Source organism: Narcine bancroftii, chromosome 13 (genome assembly GCF_036971445.1).
Source record: "Narcine bancroftii isolate sNarBan1 chromosome 13, sNarBan1.hap1, whole genome shotgun sequence".
NCBI lineage: Eukaryota > Metazoa > Chordata > Chondrichthyes > Torpediniformes > Narcinidae > Narcine > Narcine bancroftii.
This window is the reverse complement of record NC_091481.1, coordinates 8744689-8769041: the sequence shown is the minus strand read 5'-3', so window position 1 is coordinate 8769041 and position 24353 is coordinate 8744689. Positions and strand designations below refer to the sequence as shown.

Below are 24353 nucleotides of genomic sequence, written 5' to 3'. Positions count from 1 at the left end.
CAATTTTCACATCGGCTCAATGATAAAAATAAGAGTTAAATTCCTACAGTTTATTTTTGGACACAAAAACATCCCCAAGCTTCAAAAAAAAAAGAACCAAAACACTTCTAATATTAAACATTGAAATAAATATGTGCTTTAAACACATTTAAGAAGATGAATAAAAACAAATAAAAATTATTTAATCTGTTTTGGTGAATAAGTGAGGGACGGCGCCCATAGAGGTGATGGCTAGTATGGGGAGGGAGGCAACTGGGACCCCACAGTGATCATCACCACTGAGGGACAGAAAAGCAGCTTGGTCACCATCTTCCCAGAAGGTGAGGGCAGGAGTGTGGCAAGAAATTCCTGAGGGACCTGGTGTTCCCTCAGGTTGGGGAGGAACGATGGGTGATGTGGCTGGTGTGGCGACTGCTTGATTAGCTGGGGTTTTGAAAAACACACCTAAGGCTTGTTGTCGTGCAATTTCTTTTCTGTTTTTATATGCTTGGAAAGTAAAAATTGTAAGAATCAGGCACCTACCAGTGTTCAGTTCAAATCCAAACCATAACCAAGTGCAGCGCAGTATTTTATTTCTCTCATCAACATTTTAACGAAATGAAACTATTCACGGACTTACTGTGTGAAGTAAGATCAACAGAACATGCTGGAAATGCTCAGCAGGGCAGGATGTGTCTGTGGCAAGAGATATAATGTTTCAGATGTGAGATTAATTCTGATGAGAGCAAGTTATGTGGAAGTAAAGGCCTGCTTGGCATAGAGGGATGAATATTAATTAATGCCTACATGCCTGTGCTCCGTGAAGAATGCTGTGGAGGTTGTAAATACTTGAAATTAGGGACCCCATGACGTGTGTTGCTGGGCAAGCCCAGCTGAGCTAGTACGTTTCCATCAGCCTGGGGTTTCCTCAGATCAGGTGACCTGCAAGGGGAACTTAGTTACGTGATAGGTTCATATTGTGATGGTGCAGGTGGCCGAGAGACACGGCATCCGGCATAATGACATCTCACCACTAGAGGGCCCATGGTATAAAGCTGAGGTGAGGTCCCAACCGTGCTCTCTCTCTCTCTCTCTCTCTCTCTCTCTCTCTCTCTCTCTCTCTCTCTCTCTCTCTCTCTCTCTCTCTCTCTCTCTCTCTCTCTCTCTCTCTCTCTCTCTCAGCTAACTAGATCTTTATGTGAGTGGAATAAAGCTGTATTGCCCCAAACAGTATTGTGCCTTTCTTTTCCTTTGGTGCAGGTTGCCACACATGTAATGATCCAATTTTCAGATGAATAGTATGTTGCTTAATGCTGATACAGTAATACTTATTACATGGGAGAAGACTGGCTTTTTTGATTGGTCAAGTCAGATTGCTGTGGGATATACAGACCCATGTAATTGTACATTTGGGGAGCTCCTGGATCCTCATCTGGGGTGACCAACCTCCCACCAAATTTGTATGTAATAATGGAGTACTGGGAAATGAAAGTGTCCTTCATTACTTACAGTATGTTTGCTAAGAAAAGAAAAACACCCTGGAGCTGGATGAAGGGGGAGTCGAAAAGTGTCCTTCCACATGAACCAAGGTGAATCAGAATTGTGAAGGGTTGAAATTGAGTTAAAGTCTATGCAAGAATGAGATTCAGATATTTGCACAAGGAAGAGATGTAGCGCTGGACAGGAAGTTTGACCAAACCCTCACTGAAGATGTAAAGGGAAGGAGAAACTGCTGAGGATGAATAAGGCAAAAGAGTAGGAAAGAAATCCTTGTAGATAAACAAGAAAATTGGCAGGTGCTGAGGTCAAAATCAGAAACATTGGGGAGAACAGTAAAATCTGGCATTCCTGGAAGAGACATGACAGTGAATTCAATGGTAAATGAAAATAAAATATTGCATCGGTTGGAAATCCAAAATTTCCAAAATAAAGGACTCACTGCAGGCTGCAGGCTGCTGGAGGATGGCTCGTGGGACCAGTATTGGCACTGGGATTCGAGAGAATGATAAGAGCAAGGAGGGTTCCCAAAGGGCCCTTGGTGCTGAAGGCTTCCTCATTGTTTCAGAGGTTTGGATCTGGGCTCGAGTTGCCAATGGTTTGATCTGAATTGGTCTATGCAGCTGCAGAGGTTGCGGGAATGCTGGAGGTAAATCCACAGACCCTCAGTGACTCTGAGGGGACTCTTTTCAGCTTCTCTTTCTCTGACTGTAAGGGGTGGCAGGCAACACTAATGGTGAATCCTTCTCTGCCTGATGGCAGACTAAAGGCAATTTTGTGCAATATTGCATTTCTGTTTTATGACATGACAATAAATAGTATCGTATAAAAGCAGAAACTGCTGGAAATACTCAGCAAGCCAGGCATCATCTGTGGAGAGAGGTGGAAACACACAGGAGGCTGCAGATATTGGCAGCTGGAGCAATCTGTGGGTCAAGCAGCATCAGTGATCAAGGTCTTGGGCAGAACCCTTCTTCAAGACTGACAGACACAAGAGCTAATGTTTCAGATCTGGAATATTCTGCGCCATGTATGTCTTCTGCCTGTTGGGTTTATGAAGTATTGAAACTTGTGACAGGGTATTTCCATTCTGTGGTTAGTGCTCTGCAACGTCATTTGTACGGAGTGAAGCTTTGCACAGAAGATATGCTAAGCCCTGAAACAAGAGTCTGGATTGCCACACTGCAGTGTTGTCATGCAGAGAGTTCATCATGGTGCTGTAGAAATATGTAGCACAGAACTGAGCCCTTCACCCATCTCATTGATGAATTACCCACCTGAGCTAAAGTGTCAGTCACGTGACAACAAACTTATATGATCTGAAATTAACACTAATTGTGGATAATCAATTACAGTATATACTTGTGTAGAAGTCAAGTTTTGTAGATAATTTTTTAATGTTAGATTACATGGATATTTCTTTTGACTGTGGTAAGTACCTGCGTCGTTCGAGGCGTCGGCAGCTCTGATTGGCAAGCGGATGGGGTTGAGGCACGAGTCCTTGGTTGAGGCATTGGGACCTCTGATGGGCAGGTGACTGTGGTCAAAAACAAGGGGGGGGGGTGGGAAATCGACTTTTACATGCAATATATGGAAAACACCAAATCTTTAGGCTAAATATAAGGTGTGGGGTGGGGGGGGTGTCAATTTTACATGGTATTGACTTTTCCACAAGCATACATGGTATGTGTGTGTCATAGCCAGTAACAAATATATGATACCGAGTCGGCAATGTAAAATGACATCCCTGGAAATGCAAGAAACGCTTGATATGTCATGCAATTATTTGGGTTTAGAACAAACACTTGCTGTTTGATACAATTGATTTAGAAGAGTAAATCTCCATTCAATGAGTTATAAATCTTTACAGAGTGTTGTACATCACCCACCGGTCTCTGTGTGATTGCTGAGCACGTATCCATTGTGCTGTCACACGACAGGACAATTTCAACATGCAGTGATCCTGATGGCAGCAGAAACATGAAAAACTGATGACAGAGTTAGTGCAGCAGTTAGCACAATACTATTTACAGCACCATTGACCTGGTTCAGGGTCGGCACTGCCCGTGAGAAGTTTGTACGTTCTCTCCATGTCTGCGTGGGTTTACCCCAGGTGCTGCAGTTTCCTCCCACCCTCAAAAAGAACGTAAGCAGTTGGTAGGTAAATTGGGTGTAATTTGGCAGCACAGGTTTCGATGGCTGGAATATGCATCTACAGTGTTGTAAATAAAAGCAAATGAATTTAAATGAAAAAAAGCCAAAATGCTCTGCAAATGGTTCATTGTAGAATAATGTTTTAAATTTATGCTTCTCATTTTTGCAGCAGGCCATTGCTTCAGGATGAGTTCATCACTGACTAGAATAACTAAGCAAAGAGGTTCATGGTTGTCGAGTTCTACAGCATCTAACAGGACCTTCAGCCCAAATCACCCCTGGTTGATGGCTGACAGATCAGCCAGAGGCCAGACCAGGTAAAGATGGAGATTTTCTCTCCCAAGGAGCATTATTGAACCAGTGACATGTTTGAGTAATACTGGTAATATTTGCCAAATTCTGGTCTATTCTCTAAATTTAACTTCCCCAACTGCTGGTCAAATCAGGTCTCTAAAGTGTTAGTCTGAGCCCTTAAACTACTGGTCCAATGCCCGTGCATCATACTGTACTGAGTCAATGAAAGAACAGCACATATCCAATAAGCAATGTACGATAAACTAGGCACATGATGGCCTTCGAGGAGCTGAGAGATGGGGGCATGACTGCCATCAGTAGAGTGAAGAGACTCAAAAATTTGCAAGAGGCTTTACAATTGGGAGCTACGACCCAATCCAATAACTGTTCTTTTTTAAACCAGACATAGGAAATTTTTCTGTTCCTGTGCAACGGGTTGGCTAGAGGGGCCATCCTTATCAAATAGAAAGACTCTAGACCTCCTTCAATAGTTCTCTCAATTCACATCCTATTTAAGTTTAGAAAAAAAAATTAGATATCATGTATTTGATTCATTGGTGAAATATGAAGAGACACGGCGACCTTTTATGACTTATTTTCATTTGATGTAAATGTTTTTAATGTGATTAGATGTACTCACTCTTCCAGGTGAGATAGAGTCTCACCTTTGTTTTTTGATTCACAATATGAAATAATATGTAACCCTCAGGATAAGCTGGTCAACTGCGGTTTTTTTGATTAGTTTTTTTTAATAGAGTAGGTCATGTGTTTTTATTTATATATACACACACATACATATATATAATTTTTAATGTCTTTTCTGTCTTGATCCAGTGCAGTGGAGGGGGGATCGAGTTCATACTGCTTGAAGTTTTATCATAATATATATGTGTCTGTATATATACACTGTATTTTCCGTTTTGTTCCCTTTTCTTGATTGTACTGTATTTATTCTAAAAACAAATTTAAAAAGATTGAAAAAGAAAAATTAACAAGAGGTCAGCGGTGGGGAGGCTCAGAATATCCAAAGGCTGTGGGAAACAGCAATGGATAGGAGCAGAAATGGCACACACATACCTTCCAACCTGCGTCTCATCCAGTACGATTGTTCATCTCAATTCCATATTTCCATTCTGTCTCCATGTTCCAAGAAGTGTTTCATATCTAGAAATCTCTCTCTTTTCCATGAGTATGTTCAGCAGTTCGGTTTCCACAGCCTTCTGTAATGGACAATCCCATCATCTCCATATCTGAGCCCTGACTTGCCCAGTATCCTATGACCTCTGTTCTATCCCATCCCAGCCAAGGGAAATGCCCTCACTGCGTCCATCTGGCCCAATACTGCTGGAATATTCGACCAAGGAGAAATCTGGAGAGGAATTTCAATTTAATTTGTCAAAAAGGAATTGAACATTTAATCATAATTCTCTGGGACAAGTGAGCATATTTTATGATGAGATTTTACAGGGGAACCTACCTGTTTGACGATTCATTTGTAAAGTTATCCAGTGTTAATTTGGGTGAGCTGGGGATGGGTGGGCTGGTGGGGTGAAAGGGTAATATCAGTCCTTGACTATAAAGTTTGAAATTGAAATTACACATATCCCATTGTAACTGCAGCCACCTATTCCAGGCAACATCCCAGAGAATCTATTCTGCACTTTGCCTATTGTTGTCACATCCTTCCTGCTTTGTGATGACCAGAATGTCATGCAATACTTCAAATGTAGTCTAAGCAATATAATTCCAAAATGATGCCCCAACTCTTGTACTCATTACTGCCGCCTATCAAGGCAAGCATATCAAATGGCTTTTGTGCCTTGATTGGATGTGTACATGCAGGTGAGGGGGTTGGAAGGTTATTGGCAGAGAGCGGGAGGTTTGAGCTAGTGGAGCTGTTCTAGTGAACCGGTGCAGTCTCGAAAGGCCAACATTGCCTGTTTCCGCTCCGTAAATGGTTATATGGTTATATACAGCACAGTAACGGGCTCTTTTGGCCCACGAGCCAGTGCCGCAGAATCACACCAAATTAACCTACAACCCCATGTGTTTTGAAGGGTGGGAGAAAACATGCAGTTCAGTTCTGGTCTCCTTACTTGAGAAAGGATGTACTGGCTTTGGAGGCAGTGCGGAGGAGGTTCACCAGGTTGATTCCACTGATGAAGATGTTAGCCTATGAGGAGAGATTGAGTCATCTGGAAATGTGCTCGTTGGAATTTAGAAGAATGAGAGGGGATCTTATAGAAAATTATGAAAGGCATAGATATGATTGAGGTAGGTAAGTTGTTTCCATTGGTAGGGGAGACCAGAAATAGGGTACATAGCCTCAAGATTTAGGGTAGTAGATTTAGGATGGAGATGAGGAGGAACTGCTTTTCCTAGAGGGTGGGTGAATCATTAAAATTTTCAGCCCATTGAAGCGGAGGAAGCGACCTCAGTCAGTATAGTTAAGACAAGGTTGGATAGATTTTTACATAGTTGGGGAATTAAAGGATATGGGGATGGTTTACTTCTGCTCCTATTTCTTACGTTCTTAATTTCTAAACCGGTGCACTGGGGGAAAACCATGCAGACATGGGAAGAATGTAAAAAAATACCTTATAGATTTGAACGGGGTCACTGGTGCTGTGTAATAGCCACAGTCGAACAAAGAAGCAGGAAAAAAAGACTATATTTTGTATTCTGCTACACCTCTTGATATCAATAATAATCTATTAAAGTAAATCTCTGGAATGATATTTCCCCCTCTTTTGAAACTGTCCTACAAACAATATCAATTGCCGAAGTTGCAGCTGTTTGTCTGACAGGATAAATGTCCCCTTATATTTACGCAACAATAACTCAATCACTATTTCATCACTTGTAAATGATCCAATCAGTCTCACTATTGGAGGTATTTTTCTTAGCTCACACCTGATAGCGCCTCTTTGACTGTCTGAATCAATAATATTGATCTGGATTTCACATGTAATTTTAAAGCTTAATCTCTTGCACTTGTTCCCTCCTCTCTCAAGATTCTAACTCAGCTATAATGCAGATGCCTGACACTCCTTCCTTACAGGCATGAACTGCCAGCTTTGTGGGTCAGGAGTGAGGGATCCAGGAGAGCAGGTCATGCAATTGTACCCCACCCCCCAAATGTAAACAGAACACTCCTGGTGTCTTCATCGCAATAGGTTATCGACTCAACCTACGTATCATTTCAGGCAGCTCAACGCAATGCTGGACCTATGTATCACTTCAGGTGTTCCACATACAATGATACTCCTTTGTTGATAATCTATGTATCACAGGAGATGGCCGATACACCTTATTGCAGTAGATAGACCACAGTCTACACCACAGGCTCTAAGAATTGTTACGGAGTCCAGAGGACCCAAAACCAGCAGCAATAGATCTGCACTACAACACAGAAAACAGAATTAAACATTAGCTTATTACTTAACCTACTTAATACCTACCTAACCCACTTAATCCCCCCTCTAATACTAAGCGCAGGTGTGTGTAATGTATATTTAAGATTAGAAAAGTTCTTTGGATCACAGTCCAATCTCACTGGTTGCAGATAATTCTTGTACTGTGCACAGAAGTTAACATTTACAAAGTTCACCAGTCTTTGGTGCTTAACAGGCAAATAGTTACCACTCAGGAGGGTTCTTGCTGGTTTTCAGGGAGAGATTCCTTTTCCAGGACATCCGCAACTGATTCCTTCTCAATCAGTCTTGCTGACGAAACTTGCCCCCTTCAGGGTTCTCCAGATGATCCTCTTTCTTTCAGGTCACTTCTCATACCTCCAGTCTTCTTTGACCAGGCAACCTTCCAAAGTTTGCCAGCTTGTCCCTCTGGATCTGATTTCTGTGACTCCTTTTCTCTCACTCCGTCCCTCTCTGAGACCAAAGCTGTTCTCCTCTCTGCCTGCAAAAATTACATGCTCTCTCAGGCAAGCTGCTGTCGATACTTTGTTGCCTCCTGCAAAAAGCATTCTGCAAAAGTCCTTCAAATATTCTGTGTTTTAAAATGTATGTGTGTGCAAGCTGCTCCAGCAATTCCTCCCAAACCACCTCTAAATACTCTGTCACAGTATTGCTACAGATAGTCCATAATCAGCAGTAAGTGGCCCACACATGAATCACTAGACTGTGCCTACTCCACACTACCTTGGCGATGGATTACATCGGATGGCCCACACACCACAGTAAAGGGTCCACATATCACTATAGCTGGCATTGGAACCTCAGTGCTTTGGCTCAGACTAACACGATCATTTCCTTGTGCTGCACTTTGAGCCACAAGTACCAATGACTAAAGAGCACAATCTTTTTAGATTCTGAACTTCATTACAAAATGCTGTGATCACTGCTCCCCAGGACCATTTGCAGAATGTAGGCCCACAGAGTCAGTCCATGACATGGGACAGTGGCTCTTGTGATTACAGAGCACTGAAGCCACACTCCTTCTCCCTTCCTCTTGCTTCCATGGCAGCTGTTGATCGATTCTGTGCTGGAGCTGACAAGGAATGGGTTCTTTATCCCAGCAGTCAGCGTGGAAATGAGGAGCTCTGCACGCAGCGACCTTCCAGGAATGCACAGCGAAGTTTGGATGTGTAATGAAGGGTGAAAACCTTAGGGGGTTTTTTAATTGTGTTTTTAACCCTACTTCCCAATTTTCTGAAGCAGAGCACTGATTTCAGGACAAAATAATTACACTGACTAAGAATTTATTAAGTAATTAATCATTATATTTGATCTACATATTTCAGTGTCCTTTGTAACTAATGTGATTAATACAGTTGTATTACCCATTTATATAAGGATAACATATTCTCTTAGGAAGATCCATAATTCATTTTTAATGCATGATTATTGATGGGGTGTTCTGTGTACTTACCGTAACCTGAATGGGATACAGACCACTGTTTATTTGTCATCATTCTGAGATCAGATTTCTGCATCTCAGTGTACACAGGGGCACTGATATCAATGAGGAAAAGTGTTTTTACTTCCGTGAAGTCAAACTGCCTGATCTTTGGTAGGTTAAACCTGGATAGGACTTGCACTGTATGGCCCTGGGGTATGTGGCAGAACAAAGAAACTTGGGATTGCAGGTAGCCAGGGCCTTCATCAGTCCAGGCATTGAGTGCAGGAGCAGGGTTGCAACTGTGCAAGATGCTGGTGAGATCACACTTTGAGCATTGTGCGCAGATTTTGTCGCTGAGTGATAGGAAAGATATCACTAATCTGGAAGATTCCTGGAAGTGTTACCAGGTCTGGGGTCTTGAATTATAAGGAGAGGCTGGGTCTTTTTTTTCCCTCTGGCACATGTGAGACTAAGTAAGGACCTTCTTGGGGTTTATAAAATTGACAGGGTATAGAAAAGGTAATTAATCTATTCTTAATGAATTTTTTTCTCAGAGTAGGGCACAGGTTTAAGGCAAGAGGGGCATCTTCTTCACAACAGCGTCTATAGCATCCCAATACATGGTCCCAACCTGAAATGTTGCCCATCCCTATGTCTCCATAGGTGCTGCCTGACCCATTGAGTTCTTCAGAAGTTTTACCCTGAGGAAAAGACTTTATCCATACCCCTTTATTAACTCTATAAGATCACCCTGAATCCTCCTCTGTTCTAGGGAATAAAGACTATTTAACCTCACCCTATAACTCAAGCCTTCTAGTCCTGGAAACATCCTGGTGAATCTCTTTCAATTTATTGATGTAATTGTTTGAGATAAGGTTAACAGAGCTAGTATTTTTTCTTTGGGGTGAAGAAAGATGAGAGGAGACTTAATAGAGGTCTACAAGATTATGAGAGGGTGAACAGCTAAGGAGAGAGTAGTGAATGCCAGAGGACAAGGCGAGGGGAGAAAAGTTTAGGGGAGACTTCAGGGCTACGTTTTTTTACACAGAATTGTGGGGGCCTGGAATATGTTGCCAGGTGTTGTGGTGGAAGCTGGTATAATAGGGATATTTAAAAGACTCTTAGTCAGATGAATGAAAGAAAAATAGAGGATTGTGAGGTTGGGAGGGTCTAGTATTTTTTGAGTAGGTTTATAGATGTTGGGACAACATTGTGGGCTGAAGGGCCTGTACTGTGCTATAAAGTTCTGTGTTCAATAGTTGAATACACAGTTACAGACGGGGGGTAGTAACATTGGTCACATTAGTCCACATGTTGTGGACTAGAAAATATTGAGCAAAAGACAGGTTTAAAATTGGCTAGCTTGTGGACAGTTGCAGCGATCAGGATTGAACCCAGGTTTCGAGAGTTGTGTGGGATGAAGGGAATAATTTGTGAAGGACAGCATGCTTGAGCCCCCTTTCGGACTACAAGAGAATGGGAGTGGTCGTGGAAGGGCGTGGATTAATAGTCCCAGGCAAGTTTGTCAGTTCCAACACCATGTGCTGAATCCAGACTTTCAAACAAGCATGTCTTATTAGCTCTGTTCCCAGTAAGTAGCAGTTCTCATTTCCTCACTCAGTGCAAATCTGTTTCAGCCTCAGGAGCCCCTGGAAACATTATCACTGAAAATTTGCTGTACAGTTGCTTCCTCTGTAGAAGTTTAATGCCAGTAGCAGGAGTAAACTTTGGTTGCCTATGCCCTTTGTTGATGAAATCTGGAGAGTGCTGTCTGCTGGATTCAGATCAATAAAACCATATTTAGCTGTAAATTAATTATCACACTAAAATTAAAGCTGGCAACCTCTCCCTTTCACAGTACAACAAAATTAAGCACAAATGACTCGTCATTATTATAATTTATAAATATTAAATTTTACAGTATGTCTGCCGTGACGGGGATTAACTGTTCTGTTTTAATTAAATCAACACATAAAAGGTATTCTTGGTGTGGTTTGAAGGGGGTGAAATTTCAAATTCTCTGATTTGACTGTTTAAACGGGTGAAGCTTATTCATGTTTCCGTAATGTAAAAGTGGCGGAGGCCATCAGTAATAAAGATGGAACTTTAAAGGTCAATGAAGGTGGGATAGGATTCGAGCGAATGTCCTCTTCCTGCTTCCTGTTGCCCACGAGAACATGATTGATCACTGCACAAAATTCCTCTCAGCACAGCTCCGTGAATCTAGTTTGTATGTTCTTCACGGGATTCCTCATGGAAATCGCACAATTAATTCAGGCCATGTCCTCCTGAGGGTGGGTTAGGGAGGATGCTTTCATTGCAAAAAGAAAATGTTAGTAACCTGAAATAAAAATAGTCGGAGCGTTCAGACAGCTTCTTCAGAGACATTTCAGGTTTATGGCCTTTCATCAGAACTGATAGGCACATTACTTTGCATTATGTAGATCACACACACATTTAAAGTTGGGGGTAGTAACATTGATCATGCTACCTTTTGCATTGTGGTCAAGAAAATAGATTCAAGATTCCTTTATTGTCATGTATTAGTACAAAATATGTAATATTACACGAAATTTCCATCCGCCTGCCATAAGAGAAACAAAGTGTTGCAATTAGTGTTGCCCTTATGGTATGAGAGAAAGAGAAGCAAAAGAGAGACCCTTCAGAGTCACTGAGCATCCATGGGTTCATCTCCAGTGCTTCTGCAGCCACACAGACCCCTGCTCGATCCATTGGCGTCCCGAGTGCCAGATCCAAACTTCCGACAAGATCAGGAAGATTTCAGTGCCTGAGGCCTCCTAGGGAGCCCCTTCTTGCTCTCAGCACCCTCTCAAATCCTGGCTCCGATATCGAGCACAAAACAAGTTTAAAAATTAACCTGCTGATTGGAAGCATATTGGGGTGGAGCATGCAGGGATTCAGAGACCTTCTCGCCTTGTGGTGGAGTGGATTGTGGAGGGCCATGTTGCCTCTGTCTGAACTCGTGGGGATGCAGATTTTGATGGGTTATGTGAACTCCTCCATCAGGAATCTTGTCGCAAGTCGCATCACCTGCCAATCAATTTTGGACTCTGTCCACTCATTAGTGACCCTTTACCTGGGCTGGACCCTCCAGCTTACTACATGTTAAAAGCCAACCACATGTTGCTTTGGTCATGCCCTATGTTGGAGAGGTACTGGATAGAAATTTTTAGGACATTGTCAGCTATGCTGGATATTAATTTGCAACCTAACCCATTAACTCCTATTTTTAGAATTTTAGTTCCAGAAGTGGGTTGAGTTCCCACTTCCACACATCGGGTCTATATTGTTGGTTAGAAGAGCGATCTTTCTTACATGGAAACATTCTAATCCACCAGCTTTGACTCAGTGGCTCTCTCAAATTATGTCATGTTCAAGTTTTGAGGAGGTTAGGATTTGTATATTTGATACTTCTGTTAAATTTGAAGAGACTTGGTGACCTTTTATAAATTATTTCCACATGATTTAGTTAGTAGAATTATTTTCCCTTCTCAACGATATTTAATTTTATTTTTCTTTTCGTTGGTGAAGACTAGACGATTCATTTTTATTAATAAATTCTTAGGATAGGCTGCCCAGTCTTTTTTGTTTGTTTTTTTTCTTAGATTAGGTTGGAGTTTTATATAAATTTTTTTGAAGATTTCAGCTTGAAGAGATGAGAACATATTCATTAATTGTGGTAGAATGCAAATATGTTATATCATATAAAGATTTTTTTTCCCTTCTTGACCATGTACTCCTATTCCCCTCGTGTATTGTGTACCTATAATATGACCAATGAAAATATTGAAAAAGAAAAGGGAACCTACCATGAGCAGCAGCCTTTGCTCTTTGGTCCCGACTACGAATGCTGCTCCATGCCAGGTTGCAAACCATGGACATCACTGGACGAGTCATTGATAAGGCGTGCATTACACTTAGAGTGGGACCATAGCATTGTGTGGGAATACTTAGAAATGAGCTGTAGCCCATTGGAACAGGAAACTGGGCATGTGTATTGAAGTCCCTGCCTAGTAAGAGTGTGCTAGTTACCGAATATTACCACATATGTGTAATAGAGAGAGAGTGAGAGAAAGAGGGGGGGAGAGAGAGTGAGCAGGCAGTTACTGATATCGTAGGTCACTGTATCCAATCTGAATGCTGTTTTGTGTCTTCTCCATTACAATATCCTTGTGTATATTAGCTTAACCTGTGTCTGGACTCGTTTCTCTGTGAATCCATTGGATCTGATTTGATTATACCTAACATTTGTGTCGCCATTGATGTCTTTGTGATCAGTTTAATCAGAGCATCAAAGATTAATCTGCGCTCCTCTCTTATTGGGTTCCTTGTCAATTCCTGTCTGCACCTCCAGATTCCTTTTCTTATGATCTAGTGAGCAATAACTCTCCCCCAAAGTCTTTGTACACACAGCAATTGACAGGTCTGAAATTAACATTAAAGCAAAAACACAGCTGGATGAAGTTGATTGCTTGTCAATCTATCTCTGCCTACAACTGAAGCACAGTTCTTGAAATTTCATCCAATAATGGGCCAATCGTTTGCCCTAAACAATCTTACACCACTGATGATAAATGGAGCAGGTGTTACCCACACAAATAACCTTAGAGGAGTGGATTCCTGTTGAGTCAAGTTCTAAAATTGTGCATGTATCAACCTGCTCTGCATGGTTACCACATGAACCATGTAGCTCTGTGAGGGTCAGGAAGGAGGTAAGCAGGAATAAAAATCCAAATTAAAGGTTGAATGGTCTGGGAGTGGAGAAGGGGAGTGTGTGGGGGAGGTGGAAGGGGGTTCAAGCTGAGGAAAGGGAGATGGGGTTGGAGAAGCTGCCGGTGATATCTTAATGTGAGCAGAGATCCTGCTGAGAAAATTACTTTCGAGTGGAAACAGTAGTAGGTTGCTTCAGGGGTACATCCTATGGTAAGCCACTATCTCATGTGGAGTACAACACTTCATCACTAAATCCAGTGATAATAAAGCTATTGCTAATGCAAAACAGATATATTTTTGTCAATTGGTGCCTTTCACAACCTTGGGACAGCCCAAGTGTCCTGCGGCTGCAGGGGTACCTTTTAAAATGGAGCCTCTGATGTGAAATCTCATGATGTTTTACCTTACACTCTTTACATTGGAAGCATTATTCAGTCTATGCTATCGGTGCTCTGTGATTAGTGAGGGATTGCTTAAAGTGGTATGTGGGTGGAAAGAAAAGATTTGAAAATCACTGTTTTAATTGTACCTCATTGACTCGTTATGTGCACGGTTTCATAACTCCAAAGGAAATGGGCCAATGACAATTTTTCTCAAGCAAAATATTTCAGTAACAATTGGGTCTAGAGCATGATTCTCAACCTTCCCTCCCCACTCACATGCCACCTTAAACAATCCCTTACTAATCAAGGAGCACCAGTGGCATAGGGATTACTTAAAGTGGTACGTGAGTGGAAAGAAAAAGGTTGAGAACCAGTGGGTGTCGTTTTTTTTTGTCAATTACTGTATTGTTGCACTTTCTAAAAATGTCCTTTTGAAGCTTTGTCTTGTGTAGAAATAGTGTTGTGTCATCTCGTCATTTATACGTAGCATCATGGTTTTTAGAGGAATGTTGTCTGTGGTTTTAAAATGACAAAAACAAGCTTGAACATGATTCTCTACAGTATAAACAATGCTGGAAAAACTCAGCAGGTCAAAGTGCACTTTATGTAGCAAAGATAAAGAGCCCTTCATCAAGGTATGAGCAAAATGTAGACAGGTGGTGGGGGTGGGGGGAAGGTAGGGGGAGAGAAAGTGGCACAGTCCCACAGGCAGGAGGTAATAGGTAAATAAGGGAGGGAGGGAGGGAGGGCACACCAGCAAACAGAGGGAAGGGGAATGGCTCTGACTGGAGAGGGAAGGTATGGATAACTGGAGGAAAGAAGACAGAGGGAGAACAGGCAATAGGCTAGTAGAAACTGGAGGTCAATGTTAATGCCATCCGGTCGGGGAGGGCCCAGACGGAAAATTAGGTGTTGCTCCTCCAATTTACAGGTGGTCTTGGTTTGACAGTACACTAGGCCATGGACAGATATGTCAGTGTGGGAGTGGGGCATAGAACTGAAATGTTTGGCCACTGGGAGATCCCTGTCATTGACGCGGACCGAGTGAAGGTGTTCCACGTAGGATCACCCTGAACACCGGATGCAGATGATTCCTGGAGATCCACAAGTAAAATGTTGCTTCACTTGGAAGACTGTTTGGGGCCCTGAACGGTGGCGAGGGAGGAGGTGTGGGCGCAAGTGCGGCACACCCTGTGGCCTCGGGAATGTTCGGTGGGGGGTGGGGGGATTAGATTGGCAGAGCCAACCCCCCCTCCACCCACCTGTTTGCAGGTGTGCTCTCCCTCCCTTATCCACCTATTACTTCCTGCATGTGGGACTGTCTCCTCCCCCCGCCCCTCCCTGCCACCATTTTATTCAGACACCTGCTTGTCCCTGCCTAGTTTCTTCACCATCGTGTTTTTACTTCAATCACAGTATCTGCAGACTTTTGTGTTTTACTCCTGTTGGTTTTCTAAATTAGCTCTTTTTTGTGTACATAGCAGCATTAAAATTCATGTGAATTGAATTGTTCTTTGTCCTGAGCACCAAGATACAATGAAAAGCATTGTTTTGTGTATTATCCAAACAAGCGAAGCCATACTTAAATCCTGCAAGTAGTATATAAAGGTTTTGTGTAGAGCAGCTATTTTCAATAGGGGCTGTATGCCCCCCAGGTCCACAGTACATTTAAGGGGCGCCATGGACTGAAACATAAAAATTTTTAGGTTCTTTGTGCAGTTGGTTGGAGAGAGAAGTATGGAAGAAGCCAACTAAATGACTGCATCCTCGGGAAGGGGGCCCATAAACTTTGCTCAAAGTCCTAAAGGGGTCATAGCCAAACAAACGCTGAGAATGGCTCGTGTCGAGTCTTACAGAGGAAAGCTCAGATGAAACAGTGCAAGGCCATCACCATTTTATTAATCAGCCCAATAGTCTGATGACAGTATGGAAGAGACTGTCCTTGAATCTGGTGGTGCATGTTTTCCAACTTGTGGATCTTCTGCCTGATGAGAAGAGAGTGGCTGGAGTGGGGTGGCGGTTTTCCCAAGTACAAGTGGCGACATTGGAGGGAATGTTAGATTCCTTGATGGTCTGAGCTGTGTTCAAACTCTCTACAATTTACCCCCACCCACAACTTCCTGAGTGTTGACTTCTTTGGTCTTCAGTGTGTTTCTCCTGCAGTATGGAACATGCCAGTTGGCAGCATTCTCTTATTGTATTCTCATTGTAGAGGAAGACCAACAGGCTTTGGACAGGCTGAAATGTGTCTTTCACCCAGATGGCGATCTTCCAGCAGCGCTTAATATTAGTGTGTGTGTGTGACCTGCTCTGTTTTGTAGATGCCTGAGATGAACTGCAACAAGAAGGCACCTTGCGTCTTTCTCCAGATCCTCTTTGTAAGTACACAGTCCACAAAGAGGTGGCCATCTCTCCTCTTCACAAGGGAGTGAGATTCCAACTGTACAGGAAGGGCTTCTCTTACTGCCAACCAAGCAAGGCCTTAGTGTTTGTTGGTGAGTTCTGGCAGATGATTTTGACGGTCTTCTCAGGATTCATTGTGACTTTATTTAGCAGTGTCTTCAGGACCACCTACCCCATGAATGTGGTGCAAGGAGGTTATATGGAAGAAATGTTCTTCAAAGGATAGGTAGAGTGGTAACGTCCTGCTGATGTGGCGAAGGGGTCAGGTGTATCCTTGTTACAAACCCCCAGGGATAGGTCATACCTTGGCACCGAGCAGCTCTTGATGGTTGTGTATCTTGGTTCGAAGCACAGCCACATATGAAGGCCATCAGAATGAGGGTGAGGTTGGGTCCATTTTTGCCCTCATTCTTTCAAGTCTGGAGCATTGCAAATCATTTGAACTATTCGACCCTCCATAACACAGTGTTTAGCAGGAGAAGATTGTTCTTAAATCTCTGCTTTATTAATAAACAAATATGATTCCAATCCAAAACCAAATTTGACATTCCTAATTTCCAACTGAAATGCTTGACAAATCATAAATATATCCTTCTTCCATGGGGAGATCAGATGTCTAAATAATATTCCAAATTGGTCTCTATTGAAGTAAGATGAGAAGGAGATGACAGGTACAAATGGGACGTGGTTTCCTCTGTTAAGTTTTCATCAGGACAAAGGCAGTTTCTCCCTTCCCTTTGCGATTACCGTATATTTCAGCATACGTCAAGTCGTGAAACCCTAAAAAATTTCTCAAAAAAAGGGGGCGGTCAACTTGTACACCGGATACACTTTTTAAGACCTTAAATTTACTGAAGAAACCCGATTGATGTCAATTCAATGTATAAGTTGATGCTGGAAATACCTCCCCACTGCTGGCGCCCCCGCTCCCCAACACCTCCCCACCACTGGACACCACCATAGCTGCTCCTACCTGGAACCTTGAGGTCACTGTCGCCGCTCCTTCCAGTTAGACCAAGGTTTCTGCTCCTGCCAGGAGAACAATGTCACTGCTCCAGCTCTGTGGGCCATCGCCGTTGATGCCTGGTAGACCAGGGTTTTTTTTTAAACTTACTTAATTTGCAGTTTTGTTACTTGCAATTGGGGTGTTTTTAAAATTTTATGGGTGGTTTCTGGGAGCCCCATACAGCTCAAAAATGGGGATCAACTTGTACATCAGGTATACCATAAACCCTTAAAATTAGGATGAAAAATGGAGGTTGTTGTACATCAGACAACTTGTACACCAAATCATACGGTTCTTGTGTAATAGTCAATCCCATGTAATGGTTGTCCCTCCTTTTTGGCCCCAACCACACACCCATTTGAGCTCCGGACACCCCATCTGCCTGCCCATCTGAGCTCCTGTTGCCCCAGCCACAGACTCTCCCAGGCCCCGACCGCCTGCCCATCCAAGCTCCTATCGCCCTGACTGTGGATCTTCTCCCCGGCTGCCTACTCACCAAAGATTTCAATATCCCGACCAAACCCTCACCTCAGCCACCTGCCCATCCAAGCTCCTGACACCCTGACTGCTGATCCTTGCCTTGGCTGCCCACCAATCTGAGCTCCTGACCCCACGAATGCAGACTTGTGACCCAATCCTGGCCATTCATGCTCCCAATGCTTTGAACAGCACAGGTAACATGGTCAAAAATGTGACCAGTGTAAAAGTCAACCCCCACTCTGCAATTTAACCCGAAAAATTAGTCCAAAAGACCTGACTATTACACAAGCATATATGGCAGTAATTTTATCTGTCTTTTCAGAGGTAATTATTCTTTACCGCAGGGTCTTTCTGGGGAGCCAGGGTTGGTTGATATCCGAAGAGTTGATGTTAAAGAAATATACAGTATACTTTAGTCAACAAAATAAACCACTTACTGAGGGGTCTTTTAACAATACTTTCACCTCATCTACTTGAACTGGATTGCAAACATGTTCCTGCGAGTGAAATGGCAATTGTACTTAAGTACAAATAGGGCTCCCTCAGGAAACTGTAACAAACAAAGCAAACAGGCAGCAAGATTATTGCCCACTTAAAGTCCCAATCTCCCACCCTGCATGCACTCCAATTGGTTGGCTACACCATGAACACACTGCAAGGGAAACAACTTACACAGAAAATGTTGTAAAATTGAAATATTCCAAGGATTTCAATTCTGCCTGATAACATTCTCCCCTTGAGATACCACCAATTTCTGCAGTTTCTCCACAGATAAATAACAGAGTTCAAAAACAACATGTTTAATGAGGTGTATTAGGCCAAATAATTAAGTTTCTGCGACACAAGGTGTATAAATCAGAAGAACGTCATGCAATGCACTGGAATAATTTATACATCTCATCCCTGATTGTAAATATTAGCTGGAAATTGGGCTCAGACGTGCTCTGGATCAGGCAGCAATCAATCATTTACGGGAGTGCTGTGAGCTGCATTTAATGGGCATGTAGCTGTGGGTAATGGCCTGAAACTGCTCTGCCATTTTTATCCACTTCAGCACACAGATGAAGCTGTTAATATCACATTGCTTCTGTGGAGAGAAAGCTGTGTGGTCCATTAGTTGACACGAGAGGCAACCCAGCAAACAACCAGGGTGTTGATGATCACCCAGCAATGGCTGTGTGATTCCTACCCTTGCCAACACATTGGGTCTAGGGGATTGAGGATGATTTTGTTCCACTGTGGTTTTCAGATGGCCAGTGTGAGAATTGTAGACTCTTCCGCAAGTGGGTGACTGTAACACACAGGTGGGAGGGTAGTTTGGGAGGCGACTCACTCCTTCTGCTGTGTGCTCCCAATGCATGACCTTGAGGATCTTCGTGCCAAATACTCCTTCTCCACTTAGAGCAGATGCTTGGACCAGAGTTTCCCAGAATTAAGTAGGGATATTGCTCAATCTTGAGTCTCTTTCTCGGTCGGTCTGGTAAACTGTTCCCATGACTGAGGGTTGGAATGAATTCTCCATCTCAGGAGTTTGGAATCAGGCATGTGTTTGTCAAGATCAATGGAGCTCACTAGGAATAATTAGAGCTAAAAAAAATGTAGTATTGAGCTTGTTGACCAGGGGAAGGACAATGTTAATACATGTTTCAAAAATAGATAGAAAGGCAAGGATTTCTCCTGCCCAGAAAACCATGATTTTTGTGTCTGACCTGACTAAAGGCTGGTCTGGTGCTTTGAAGGGGAGGTGAATTTCATAATTGACGTCTGTCTTTGCTGAGAGGTAGATTCGAGATGAGGAAAAAGATTCTTGTTTTCCAGGGGCTGGTCAGGGACCTCTGTTGTGTGGTGCTGTGGAATCAGGTTGGTAATTGATCAGTGTCATCTAATTGAGTACTAGGTCCACCCCTGCTTTGGTGAACTAATGGACAACATTTCCTAGTGCATGCAGATGCACTTGCCATCTTCACCCAGAAGGTCTTCACCGAGATTCCAGTGATCTTGGCTTTGAAGCGTAGCTGCTGTCAGTTGAGCAGCCTCCTGGTAATTCTGAATAGGGTGGAATGATCCAAACTTCAGGCTTTAAGTTCAAGTTTCGATTTATTGTCAGAGTAATTACATGGCATCACATACAACCCTCAGATTCTCTTTTCTGCGGGTAGAATTACCACCCATGGGCAGTGCAAAATAAACTGTACTCAATGTACACATGTAAACAAATAAAGAAATGGAAACAAACTGTAAAAAAAAAATCAATAAAGTGCAAAAGTAAGTGTCCTTAAATGAGTCCCGAATTGTCATTAATGGTGGAGGGGTAGCAGCTGTTCCTGAACCTGGTGGTGTGAGTGTTGTGGCCCCTATACCTCTTTCCAGATGGTAGCAGTGAGAACAGAGCATGTGCTGGATGGTGTGGATCCTTGATGATTGCTGCTGCTTTCCAAGGGTAGTGTTCCCTGTTGATGTCCTTGATGGTGGAAAGGGTTCTGTCTGTAATGTCCTGGGCCATGTCCACTACCTTTTGCAGGGCTTTACACTCCGAGGTATTGGCGTACCCATATTGAACCATGATGCAGCCGCTCAGCACACTTTCCACCACCCAGATGTCGAAATTTGTCAGGGTTTCCAACGTTATACCAAACCTTTGCAAACTCCAGAGGAACATACGACTGGAATTAGCTGACAATGGTTGGCCCAAGGACACTGCCTAGAGGACCTCCTGTGTCTTGTCCAGGGACAGGGATGAAAGCAAAACCAATCAAACATGATGCATACAATGGGAAATTTCACAAAGATATCGATATTGGCCTTTAAATGCCTATCAATTTGCTACTGAACTAATTGAGAAATAAATATGTCTGACCCTTCTGTCATTAAGATTAAACAGCAATTGAATGTACAATCCTTTTCAACTTCCATCCAAAATGTTGGGTTTAACATTTGATTAGAACATTTGTATCAACATGCTAATTAAATAGCATTAGACCTATTTATTTTAATGTGGTGTTGTTGACCACATTACAACTGAATAGATTAAAGATTACCACAGGCGAATACAGCAGAGTGTTGAATGTGGCACTTCGAGAAAATTAGTTCCCTCCAGTCCCTGCCCCTATCTCTTATTCGACTTAGCATTGGGCAGAGTCGGGTCAAGAGTTTGGTGGTTACTTGCCAAAATAGTACCCACTGTACCTTGCATTAAGAGTGAGCCAATTTCAAAAGTTCACTCTTATCGCATCACGATCCCAGTTCGCATATCAAATAGCTCACCGTCCTTTTGAAGCATGGGAGGGTCAACGATGTACGTACTTCGCTGTGGCCTGACAGGGCTGCTGCAGCGAGGATATCTGGGACCAGGGTGAAAGCCTCAATCTGTTTGCTTCTCTGTGAGACGAGGAGAGATTCCTGCACTCAGTGAGCGATGAATTATTGAAACCTGGGAGGGCTGAAGAAGCTCGATCATTACCAGAATAATTGCAACTGTTTGAGAAGGCAGCTCACCATACTTTTGCAAGGATCAATACCCTGATCCAACGATATCTACCGAGAACAATCAGCTCCACCCATCCACAGCTTCTGAAGAGGGAAATTCTAGATTCCTCTGCCCCTTTACAGGAAAGATAACAGCTTTGAAACTTCCACCTGGCCTTAGTGCTGATTGCAAGTTTATGCTCCCCCCCCCATGCTTTCCTGATCTTCTCTCCAGAGAAACCGTTTCCCAGTCTTTATCCAATTGTATCCTTTTAACATTGGGATCACTTCGATTGGATCAATCTTCTACTCTCAAAAGAATACAGACCATGTTTACGAAGCTAGTTTATTTAATCATCTAGTCTTCGATACCTTTCTGAGTGATTGGAGTGGTCTCCAGAGAGGATGGTCCTCTCTCACGTAATGCAGAACGGAAAGTGCATTTTAACTCATTTTCAATTGGCCTTTTTGAATTTTGACAAATCTAGTGGTGTATGATTACTGTCTAGTCATATGATGTGATTAACTAAGATCCCATGTATTCATATCCCATGCAAACACAATTCTGATTAAAGTGAATCAACCCCGGGCATGCTGTTCCTAGACATTATGAATAGTTGTAATAAATGTGAAAAGAAAGCATGAAATATTCCCCAATTAAGCATTTTAATATTCTCCCTTTCTAATCACAATCAATTTCATGTCAATTATTACCTAAAGGCAGCAGGTAGATATTCAAAATCCAATCACTTTTCCACCAAATGTTCTTTTGCTGTGGATATTTTTCTCCAGACCTGATAGCTGGTTGGATGATTCACTGAGGCAGAGAGTTAACCACATTTCTATTATGTTCTTATTTTCATGATATAATTCCAGTGCAAAACAAAGTGATCTCAAAGAACTGCATCAATTTCCTGCCACTACAGCAGCTCGGAGAGCTATCTGCCATCCTTTCTGATAGCTAGTTATTGCCTTGTGCCTATCGTGAAGTATCACTGGTTTGCTGCAGAGTTGCTCAGGAGTTTACCCCTCCAATAACTCTTTCAGCATTAAAGGACATGAGAACATACAACAGAGGAGAACTAGTTGGCCATACAGTCCTTTAGACTCATTCTGCCTTTCTACAAATTGGTTGATTTGTTCTGGCATCTCCGGTAACTAAGAATATTACCAAATTCTCCAGAGCACAGCGGGTCTTGTCTGAAGTGGCAAATCTGGTTGTTTTGTTTTGAAAATTTATAACACACTGTTACTGCCTTCCAACTAAATAGAGAACGTGCAAACTGTAAAATGGAGGATCAACACCTCGTATTTCTTCACTCTCCAACCTCGACCTCCAGTTTCTGCTTGACCACTCCCCATTCTCCCCTATCCTCTCTTCTTTCCTCCAGCTCTCCATTCACAGAGCCATCCTCTCTCCCCCTGTTTGCTGCTGTGCCCTCCCTCCCTTGTCCCACTATTACCTCCTGCCTGTGAGCCTGTGCTCCTCCTCCTGGCCCTTCCCCCCCCCCCCCCACCATTTTATTCAGGCGTCTGCCCACATTTTGCTCATAATGAAGAGCTCAGGCCCGAAAAATTGGTTACTTATCTTTATCTTTGCTCTATAAAGGTCGCTGCTTGACCCTGCACACGCACATGCACGCACATACACACATGCAAGCATCACACACACCGGCACAACACCCATGGACACACACACACGCATTGGCACAACACCCATGGACACACATGCACACCATTCTCATTTTCTTACCAGGGAGTAAAATTTCTCCTCTAATTTTTTTGTGTGTGTGTTCTCTCTGAATTTGTTTCCTGCCTTGAAAACTCTTTTGTGTAAGCTGTACCCATCCCAAATTGGACCCACGTATTTACGTTACGATCTCTGCAGACTCTTCTCCCTCAAGCTTAAACAGCTGAGTCCCCAACTTCACCCCCCCCCCCCCCCCACTCCCCAGCACTGAAACTTGACAATGTTTCACTTCTGTTGATCTAATTAGCAATCCTATCACTGGTCCAGTTTAAAATAAAACTTGCACAAAGTCAAAAGATTAAATACTCCAGAAGGGAAAATCTCTTTTTGAGCTGATTCAATGAAATTGCTTTGGAACATAATTCAAGGATTATGGACTGTGTGACTTGACTAACTAATTCCTTGTGATAAAGGATGTCATTGACAAGCTTTAAACAAAAGTCTTTTCCTGACTTTCTGCAGACTAACTTCAGGCAATATGAACCTGCAGCTTTACAGACAGCACTCTGTTCACTTCGCCCTTCTCTTGCCTCTGCACAAGTATGGGATATTGTTGAAGGAATGATCTCACCAGGATATTTAAAATGGTACAATAATTCAGTAGAGTCTAATCAGGGAAACTCTTTTCCTTGGATGAATCAGAAATGAGCAAAGATGAGAGGCAGTTCATCCCAAAGGGAAATATTCAAGCATGTTTTCACCCGAAGGATACAGGGCACTGAAAGGACCCTTCTTTCCATTCATTCCCAGGTGTGGGTTTTAGTGAAAATGTATTGCTGAGTTGCCTTCTTGAAGCTTTGATGTAATTAATGCACTGAAATGATTGGCTAGAGCATTTTAGAGGCCATTCATGAGTTTGTCATTGCTTTGAGCTTGTTGAGCTGGACCACCCATTTCAATTCCCCGTCCCATTCCCTTGCTGATGGTTTCATACATTGCCAGACTGAGATCACCCGCAACTTGGAGGAATAACACCTCATCTTCCATCTGGGCACCCAGCTGGATTGCGTCAACATCAACTTCTCCAGTTTCCATTCCCTCCATCTTCTCCCAGTCACCTTTCTTCAGCTCTCTTTCTCTCTCTTTCTCTCTCTTTCTCTCTCTTTCTCTCTCTTTCTCTCTCTTTCTCTCTCTTTCTCTCTCTTTCTCTCTCTTTCTCTCTTGCCTGTTCCAGGCACCCTGTATAAAAATGTCGCTTTATACATCGCTCTTGCTCACCTTAAATGCATGTCCCCTGGCGTGTTATGCTTTTGCCCTGGGGTAAAGATTCTGACAGTCCACCCTATTAATGTGTCTATCACTTACTGACACATTAGGGGCAGTTTCAAGTAACCTGCCAACCTGCACAATC

At 42.8% G+C, this 24353-nt stretch overlaps 2 long non-coding RNA genes across 2 annotated transcripts in view; one reads left to right on the top strand and one right to left on the bottom strand.

The window, feature by feature from the left end:
* The window catches only part of LOC138748311 (uncharacterized), a 45282-nt gene that overhangs the window by 5304 nt on the left and 15625 nt on the right, over window positions 1-24353 (top strand). Inside the window, exon 2 of the long non-coding RNA XR_011347928.1 lies at window positions 3800-3947. This is a non-coding gene — a long non-coding RNA (uncharacterized lncRNA). The remainder of the gene's footprint in view (window positions 1-3799; window positions 3948-24353) is intronic.
* On the bottom strand, window positions 4717-5536 carry LOC138748312 (uncharacterized). The gene is made up of 3 exons (XR_011347929.1): window positions 5402-5536; window positions 5002-5144; window positions 4717-4877 (listed from the first exon to the last, which is right to left on the bottom strand). It is a non-coding gene; the product is annotated as an uncharacterized lncRNA (long non-coding RNA).